The sequence below is a fragment of the Taudactylus pleione genome, unplaced genomic scaffold (genome assembly GCF_031769625.1).
Source record: "Taudactylus pleione unplaced genomic scaffold, aTauple2 ptg000579l, whole genome shotgun sequence".
Taxonomy (NCBI): domain Eukaryota; kingdom Metazoa; phylum Chordata; class Amphibia; order Anura; family Myobatrachidae; genus Taudactylus; species Taudactylus pleione.
In genome coordinates this window covers 5744884-5754728 of record NW_028284981.1, presented here as the reverse complement: position 1 = coordinate 5754728, position 9845 = coordinate 5744884, and positions in this window count along the sequence as shown.

Genomic DNA, 9845 nt, shown 5'->3' with positions numbered 1-9845 from the left:
GTTGGCCCACCCCTCAATGGCCTTGGCCACCCAGGAGATGGCCATGGACGGCCGGGCTACAGCCCCTGAGAGAGAATAAATAGACTTTAGACAAGTCTCCACCTTCCTGTCCGTAGGATCCTTCAGCGAGGATATAGACGGCTATGGCAAAGTAGCACTCCTGATGAGGCGTGTTACATGGGAATCGACTGCAGGCAGAGTTTCCCATTTCTTACAATGCGCTTCCGGGAATGGATAATTGGACGCCAAGCGTTTCTGTGGCAGGAAACGCTTACTGGGTGTCTGCCAGGCCACCGCCATGTGATCAGTCAACTGATCAGACAAGGGGAACGCTGCAGAAGTAACCTTAGCTTTTTTTAAAACTAGGATACCTCGACTATGGAGCGGGTGCCTCATCCTCAATCAGAAGAATGGCCCGCACCGCCTTAACCAGAGCCCGCACATTGATGGAAGACTTAGTGTCTACCTCCTGGACTGAGGCATCTGAGGCTGAGTCATCCTGCACCTCACCATCATCCGAGGACCCCTCAGAATCCGAAAGATGCGCAGCCTGCGCCATGACTGAGCGTTTAGACGCCCTGGAGGGCATGTCACTGCACAACATCGACTGGAAAGCCGAAGATGCTGCCGCCAAATCTTGGACAGTGTGGGAAAGCGCATCCACCCAGGGTGGAGGAGCTGCCACAGGAGCCTGAAACGGCACCAGAACCTGCTGTGCCACAGGGGTGGACTGAATATACATTGGCAACCCCGCATAGGGACCAACAGGCTGAGACCCCGGGGGAGTCTGCAATAATTGTGGGACACCCGGGGAATGGGGGATGGCAGGCAGTGGCAACGCCCTAGTAGGGGCGGCAGTCGGGACCGACAGACGGTCCGCGATGGACACCAGCACCTGGGAAAACATCGCCCATGGTGGCTCCTGCGACATGGGAGGTTTAGCCATACCAGGGAGCGCCTGGCACCGTCCGCACAAGCCGTCCTGTGACAAATCCTCCCTATCCACTCCTGCAGAACAGCGCCTGCAGGAGAACAATACCGGAGCCCCGGAGTGCTCAATCTCCTCCTCAGACATGACTTAGGAAGAAAACGTGCGCACTCACCAGTGTGCTGAACAACAGCCCACAATATGGTACTGTGTAGCACACAACTGTATGTGACGGACCTCACAAATACGTGATTTATATAGGTGAGGCCTGTAGAAACACCCTTCCCCCGCACACCTGTAGGGCTTGTAGGAGAAGGAAAGGGATAGGTATAGGCTGACAGTAAGTAGAAAAAAGACACAGACAGGCAGCACTAGCAAAAGTCACATACCATGCAGGAAGATATACTCACTGCACCTTTCCACTACAATCAACCTGCCCAGATTCAGTGTCTGGGAGGGCTATAGTGCTGTGTACACTGTCCTTGTCGGGGGAGAGGTACACAGGGGGACCGGTCCGCGTGCTCCCTGAAGATCTGCGCTGCCACTTGAAGAAAATGGCCGCTGGAGACCTCAGAGGAGGAGTGGCCCGAGTATCTGCAGCTCAGCGACGCCAGACTACTAGCTGAAAGGCGCGCTGAGCTGAGGGGAGGAGCCGCTCGACAGGGAAGGCTTCCTCCCCTGGCTAGCATATTTAACCCCCGGGTTGCCGGCATCCCGCTTGCCGCTTAATTTACCCTGGTGGTCTAGTGGTCTGGCGGGGTATGCCTCCGCTGGAGGGGGGACCCGCCGCCACCGCTAGCGCCCCCGGTTTGTCCCCTAGACCGGGGGCATGGGACTGCATTTAAAAGGAACCCGCGCACCGCCGCTAATCAGCGGTGCGCGGCTTACCTTGATCTCCCCGGCGCCTTCCGGCAGCAGTCCTGGGGGAAAACAGAGTCCGGCTAGTACAGACTCTGGCTTCCCCCGCCGCGATCCCCAGTTCAGTGCTGGCGTCGCGGCGCCAGCAGGGAGAAGGAGCGGCAGCGTGGGCGTCTGTACAGACAGCCCATCGCTGCTGCTCTAGAGAAAAAACTTAGTTTAATTTTTACTATAAGTTAAAATAAAAAGCTTTAGGGGGCTGCTCCTGCAGCCCCCCCCCCCCCCCCGCAGGGTGACCCGACTCCGGCCGGGCACCATCTTAAACTGAGGTGCCTGTGGCTCGGGGGCGGGGTATAGGGGAGGTTGGACCCAAGTGCATCCTGGGAGCAGCTAAAAGCTTTAACTCCGTGGTGCCCGAGGATCCAGCTATACCCCAAGGTCACCCTGTGGACCCTGAAGTGGAAAAATGTCATTATTATTCAAAGACCGGACATAAGTGGTATCTTTTAAAGATACGTACACTGCTGTTATTAATCTCTATTGGTCATCTTTAATATGGTAGATAACACAGCATGTATCATTAACTAAATGCTGACCATATGCTATTAATTAGGGCTAAAGGAGCGTTCAGAAAATCATTCATGTTGTACAGAATAAAAGATGTTCATTCACTGTATGCATGATTAAAAAAATCGTTCATGAAAATCATTCATTAATTTAGTAACCAACGATTTTTAGAAACGATTTTTGTTCACTTTTTCAAGGGAAAATCTGAACGAAAATCGTTCAATAAAATCGTTGCTTACTAACATCGTTGTGTGTGTGCACAGCTTTAGGCTCTTCCTCTTGGGCCACTTATGGCTGTATATGGATTCTGCTTATCTTTGTATCCAGAATAAAGCAGTGTTATAGTATTCACATAATCACACTTTTATATGGACCAAATCCCAGCACATTCACACAGTACAGGTTAATCCAACATCTTGTGATCAATTTAAGGTTTCCTGCCATATAATCTCACAAGTTTCACCATTTATATAACATTGTTATGGTGTTTAGATCAATGTTGCCCTTTCCGTGTGATACACTGTACCCATATCAACCCGACTTATAACAATGTATCCTGTTCACATACACAGCCCAGTATTATAGTACAATTATAATGTGGGTAATTGTTATGATCACATGCATTTGCTATAGAGTGTAATCTTCTGACACCCACTGCTGGAGCAGTATCAATTAACTACACTCTTTAATATTTTAGGATTTAAATATCATTCACAATATACAGCATAACATGCAGCGTATAATCTGTGGATTTTATAGTGCCCGCTATCAGGCGGTTCACACAGTCCACAGTGTTAATGACAGCGTAGCCTAACTCGTGGTGCGGCGAGTAGTGTTAAGTGTATCGGTCTCTGCTAACAAGCGGTTCACACTAGCCGCTATGTCCGGTCTCTAGATTAGGTAATAAACACTTAATCTACTCATTAATTTGACAACATTACGATAACAAGAGATATGGTAAGAACTTACCTTTGTTATCTCTGTTTCTACGAAGTCCATAGGGTCCACAGGGTTGACCTTGGGGTATAGCTGGATCTGGATCTGGATCCACGGGCACCACGCAGTTAAAGCTTTGCTGCTCCCAGGATGCACTTGGGTCCGTCCTCCTCTATACCCCGCCCCGGCCACAGGCACCTCAGTTGGTAAGCAGCTAAGGCTGGAGGAGGAGACTAAACAGAGAGAAGGAAGACTGGAACACACAAGAAACCATACTCACAGAAATGGGAGACGGAAAACCGGTGACCAGCCACACAGCCCATTTGAAGCCAGGTGCGTCAGGGCGGGCGCCCTGTGGACCCTATGGACTTCGTAGAAACAGAGATAACAAAGGTAAGTTCTTACCATATCTCTTGTTTTCTACTTCAGGGTCCATAGGGGGTCCACAGGGTTGACCTTGGGGATGTCCCAAAGCAGTTCAACTAAGGGCGGGGACGCTCCTGTGCTGAAAGGAGTACCCGGCGCCCAAAGGATGCATCCTGAGAGGCGAAGGTGTCAAACGCATAAAACCTCAAAAACGTCTGAATTGAAGACCAAGTAGCCACCTTACACAGCTGAACAGCGGAGGCGCCACGTCTAGCAGCCCAAGAGGGACCCACAGAACGAGTGGAATGAGCCTTAACAGAGGCTGGCACAGGTAAACCCTCCTGCGCATAAGCCTCACAAATAACTGAACGAAGCCAACGGGCTAACGTTTGCTTGTTGGCAGGCCAACCCCTCTTGTGAAAACCGAAGAGGACAAACAAAGAATCCGACTTCCTAACCGAAGCAGTCCGGTCCACATAGATTCTAAGTGCCCGGACCACATCCAAGGAAGCCTCACCAGCAGAAAGATCAGGTGACTGAAAAGCTGGCACAACAAGTTCCTGATTAATGTGGAACTTTGAAACCACTTTGGGCAAAAACTCAGGACGCGTGCGGAGCACTGCCCTGTCCTGGTGAAAAATCAGAAAAGGAGGGCGACAGGAAAGCGCCCCCAATTCTGAAACCCTCCTGGCCGAAGCAATTGCCAGGAGAAAAATGGTCTTAAACGTCAGCCACTTGAGCTCCACCGACTCAAGCGGCTCAAAAGGAGGACCCTGCAAGACCCTCAGTACCACCGTCAAGTCCCACGGAGCCACCGGAGGCACGAAGGGAGGCTGGATCCTGAGAACACCTTGGAAAAAGGTGTAAACATCTGGCAGTGTAGCAATCCGTCGCTGAAACCACACGGACAAAGCAGACACATGAACCTTCAGAGAGGCCAGGCGTAAGCCGAGGTCCAAACCCGATTGAAGAAATTCCAAGATTCTGGAAACCCGGAACACCTGCGGATCATAGTTTCTGGATTCACACCACTGAAAATAAGTGCGCCACACCCTGTGGTAAATCCGCGCGGAAGCAGGCTTGCGTGCCCTAAGCATGGTACCAATCACTGAACTGGAGAAACCCCTAGACCTCAAGACGGCTGTCTCAAGAGCCACGCCGTCAAAGACAGCCGACCCAGATCCGGGTAAAGGCAGGGCCCCTGAGACAACAGGTCCCGACGCTGAGGAAGAAGGTACGGAGCGTCGATGGAGAGGCACCTCAGATCGGAGTACCAAGGACGTCTGGGCCACGCCGGAGCCACCAGCACGAGCGTGCCGCCGTCCTGCTTGAATTTCCGCAGAACCCGAGGAAGTAAGGATATCGGAGGAAACAGATACGCCAGGTGAAACGTCCATTTCACCGACAGAGCGTCTACCAGACAGGCGCCTGCGTCTCTTGTCCTTGACCCGTAAACGGGCAACTTGTGATTGTGACGGGAGGCCATCAAGTCCAGCTCCAGCAGCCCCCACCTGTCCACGAGTAGCTGAAACACCTCTGGGTGAAGCGACCATTCCCCGGGATGCACATCGTGACGGCTGAGGAAGTCCGCCTCCCAATTGAGGACTCCGGGAATGAAGACTGCCGAGATCGCTGGAACGTGACACTCCGCCCAAGCAAGAATGCGAGACACCTCCGACATTGCTGCCCGACTGCGAGTTCCCCCTTGGTGGTTGATGTACGCCACCGTGGTGGCGTTGTCGGACTGCACCTGAACCGCCCTTCCGTGAAGAGCGGGGCCGGACGACTGCAGGGCCCTGTACACAGCCCGCAGTTCCAGGATGTTGATGGGGAGAAGTGCTTCTTCCGCGGACCAACGACCCTGAAGCGATAATGAGCCGGTCACTGCCCCCCAACCCCGAAGACTGGCATCCGTCGTGAGCAGGACCCAGTCCGGGATCCAAAAGGGGCGCCCCTCGACCAGATGCGCCGTCTGAAGCCACCAAGCCAAAGACTGCCGAACCTCCGCGGACAACACCAGCATCTGAGAGCGGATCCGGTGAGGTAACCCGTTCCATTCCAATAGAATCAGCCCCTGCAGGGGCCGGGAATGGAACTGGGCAAATTCCACCATGTCGAATGTCGACACCATGGACCCCAGAACTCTCATAGCTGAATGGACCGACAGGCGGCAACTGCTCAGGCAACTGTGTATCCGCAGCTGCAGGGAGGAGACCTTCTCTGGAGTCAGGAAAATCCGCTGCTGACGAGAATCCAGCAGGGCTCCCAAATGAGCCATCCGCTGTGATGGAATCAGGGAGGACTTCTTCCAGTTTATCAACCACCCGTGTGCTTGAAGACAAGCAATGGTCAGGTGGAGATGTCGAAGAAGCACCTCCGGGGAGCTCGCCAGCAGCAGATCGTCCAGGTACGGCAACAGACGTAGACCCTGACCCCGAAGGTGGGCAACCATAACCGCCATCACCTTGGTGAACACCCTCGGAGCCGTGGAAAGGCCAAAAGGCAACGCCCAAAATTGGTAGTGATGGTTCAGGATAGCAAACCTCAGATACCGCTGGTGTGCCGGTGCTATGGGCACATGGAGATAGGCGTCCTGGATATCGAGGGAGACCATATAATCCCCGGGTTCCATCGCCAGAATGATGGAACGTAACGTTTCCATCCTGAACCTGGGAACTCTGAGGTATCTGTTCAGAGACTTCAAATTCAGGATAGGGCGATGAGAACCATTGGGTTTCTGTACCAGAAACAGAGTAGAATAGTACCCCGTCCCGCGCTGAGACTGCGGAACGGGAACAATGACCCCTGCTTGTAGCAAGGATTCTATAGCTACCTGAATCTGACCAGCTTTGGTCTTGTCCAGAGAAGGACTCGTACAGAAAAACTGGTGGGGCGGCCTGAACCGAAAAGACAGGGCGTACCCCTGAGAGACTACTTCTCGAACCCAGGCATCCGTGGTGGTATTGTGCCAACACTGGGCGAATTGGAGAAGTCGGCCTCCCACTCTGGGGTCCCCCAGAGAGAGGCCCGTCCCATCAGACAGCAGGCTTATCCTCCTGCTTGGAAGAAGGGCGCCGAGCACTCCATGCCTGCTTCTTGGGCTTGGGTGCGGCCTTGGTCGCCGAATGTCTCGGGAAGGACTGGCCCTTGGCCTTACCCTGAACCCGAAAGGACCGAAAGGCAGAGCTCCTCACTTTAGCCGGCGCAGAGGCCGAAGGGAGAAAAGCCGACTTGGACTTAGCCAAAGTATCCACTATTCTGTCCAAATCCGGACCAAATAGTAAATCACCATTAAAAGGCAAGGCCTCCAGACCCTTTTTTGAATCTGCATCAGCCCTCCAGGACCTCAGCCACAGGGAGCGCCGAGCAGACACCGCTGCAGCCGACACCCTAGAAGTGAGCAGGCTGGCATCCAAAGACGCTTCCCCAATATAGGAAGCTGCATCCCGCATCTGTCCCACTAACGCTCTCTGGATATCCGGAGCCTCATCAGGAAAGGTATCCTCCAAGGCATTGGCCCATGCCTCAATGGGTTTAGCCACCCAGGAGATAGCCATGGACGGGCGAGCCACCGCCCCGGAAAGAGAATAAATGGACTTTAAACAAGTCTCCACCTTCCTGTCCGTGGGATCCTTCAAAGAGGAGATAGACGGCAATGGCAGCGTCGCGCTTTTGATCAAGCGGGTAACGTGGGAATCCACCGCCGGCGGAGTTTCCCATTTCCTGCAATGAGCTTCAGGAAAAGGATAGTTCGCCGCCAACCTCTTCTGTGGATGGAACCTCTTACTAGGTAATTGCCAGGCCGCCGCCATATGATCCGATAATTGATCAGACAGGGGGAACACAGTTGAGGTCACCTTGGCCTTTTTAAAATTAGGAAACTTCGACCTAGGAGCCGGCGCATCATCCTCAACATGTAGGATAGCCCGCACCGCCCTAACTAAGGCTGGAACATTAATGGAGGACTTAGCTTCCACCTCCTGCCCCATGACATCAGAGTCAGAGTCCTCATGGATTTCTCCATCATCTGAGGACACTTCCGAGTCCGACAACTGCGCAGCTAGTGAACTCACAACCGGACGTTTAGACACCCTTGGTGGCACATCACCTTGCAACATGGACTGAAACGCCGAGGATGAAGCCGCCAGACTCTGTACGGAGCTGGATAGAACATCCACCCAAGGCGGAGGAGCCGTCGGAGCAAAACTCTGCAAAGGCACTACAGACTGACGCGTCCCTGGGGAAGACTGCACATACACAGGCAGTCCCGAGTAAGGACCCACAGTCTGGGCCCCGGGGGAAGACCGCAACATTTGTGGAACCCTCGGGGAATGGTGGGCTGCGGTAACGCCCTAGAAGGGACCGCTGATGGGACCGATAACCGGTCCGCAATAGACGCCAGCACCTGTGAAAACATCGCCCAAGGAGGGTCCTGTGATACAGGGGGGTTGGAGGGGCCCGGTACCAGCTGGCACCGCCCGCACAGACCATCCTGAGATAAGTCCTCCCCATCAACTCCAGCAGCACAACGTCTGCAGGAAAATAGCACAGGAGCCACAGAGCACTCAGTCTCCTCATCAGACATGATACCGTAAATCACAAGAAATAGGTATCACCAGAGGAATTACGGTTTTAACACCCGCGCACTCACCAGTATGCGACACAACAGCCCAGATATGGTACTGTGTAGCACACAACAGTATGTGACTGACCCCACAAATACGTGTTTTATATAAGTGAGGGTCTCAGAAAAACGCCCTTCCCCCACACACCTGCCGGGCCGTAGGAGAAGGAAAGGGATAGTTATAAGCTGACAGTAAGGAGAATAAGTCACAGACAGGCAGCACTAGCAATAGTCACATACAATACAGAACAGTTATACCCACTGCACCTTCCGCTACAATCAACCGCCCAGATTCAGTGTCTGGGAGGGCTATAGCGCTGTGTACACTGTCCTTTTGCAGGGGAGAGGTACACAGGGGGACCGGTCCACTTGATACCGCCTGGGAGTCTGCGATGTGCCAGTAAAGATGGCCGCCGGAGACCTCAGAGGAGGAGTGGCCGAGAGATAAGAGCAGCTCAGCGACGCCAGACTCCTAGTTGAAAGGCGCGCTGAGCTGAGGAGCCACTAGACAGGGAAGGCTGCCTCCCCTGGCTAGCAATTAACCCCCGGGTTGCCGGTCCCGCTACCAGCCTGATACCCTGGTGGTCTAGCGTACACGCGGGGTATTCCTCAATTGAGGGGGAGCCCGCCGCCGCCGCTAGCGCCTCCGGTCTGTCCCCAGAGACCGGAGGCTCCTGACTGCATTGAAGTATACGCGGCGACCCGCAGCTTACCTGATCCCCGTCGCGTCCGGCAGCAGTCAAGGGAGTCCCCAGAGCCCGGCTAGTACAGGCTCTGGGGTCCCGCCGCGATCCCCAGAGCTGTACTGGCGTCGCGGCGCCAGCGGGGAGAAGGAGCGGCAGCGTGGACGTTCTAAAGGACAGTCTGATGCTGCCGCTCTAACAGTGTAAAAAAAGTAGAAAAAAATAAAAAATTTCTCTTTTAAAATAAAGCTTAGGGGCTGCTCCTGCAGCCCCACTGCGACAGGGTGACCCGACTCCGGCCGGGCACCAACTAAAACTGAGGTGCCTGTGGCCGGGGCGGGGTATAGAGGAGGACGGACCCAAGTGCATCCTGGGAGCAGCAAAGCTTTAACTGCGTGGTGCCCGTGGATCCAGATCCAGCTATACCCCAAGGTCAACCCTGTGGACCCCCTATGGACCCTGAAGTAGAAACACACTCTTATTAAAATATCAGTCTAGTCAGATGAGACCAAAATTGAACTCCTTGGATGCCGTAATACACACCATGTTTGGAGGAGAAATGGCACTGCACATCACCCCAAAAACACCATACCAACAGTGAGGTTTGGAGGTAGGAACATCATGGTGTGGGGCTGTTTTTCAGCATACGGTACTAGCATACTTCATTTAATTGAAGGAACGATGAATAGAAGACATTCTTGATTAAAAAAAAATAAAAATCTGCTGCAATCTACCAGGATGCTTAAGATGAAATGAGGGTGGACATTTCAGCAAGACAATGATTCCAAACACTCAGCCAAGGACACTCAATTCAGAGAAAGAAAATGAAGCTGCTAGAATGCAGCCAATCACCGGACTTTAATCCAATTGAAAATCTATGGAA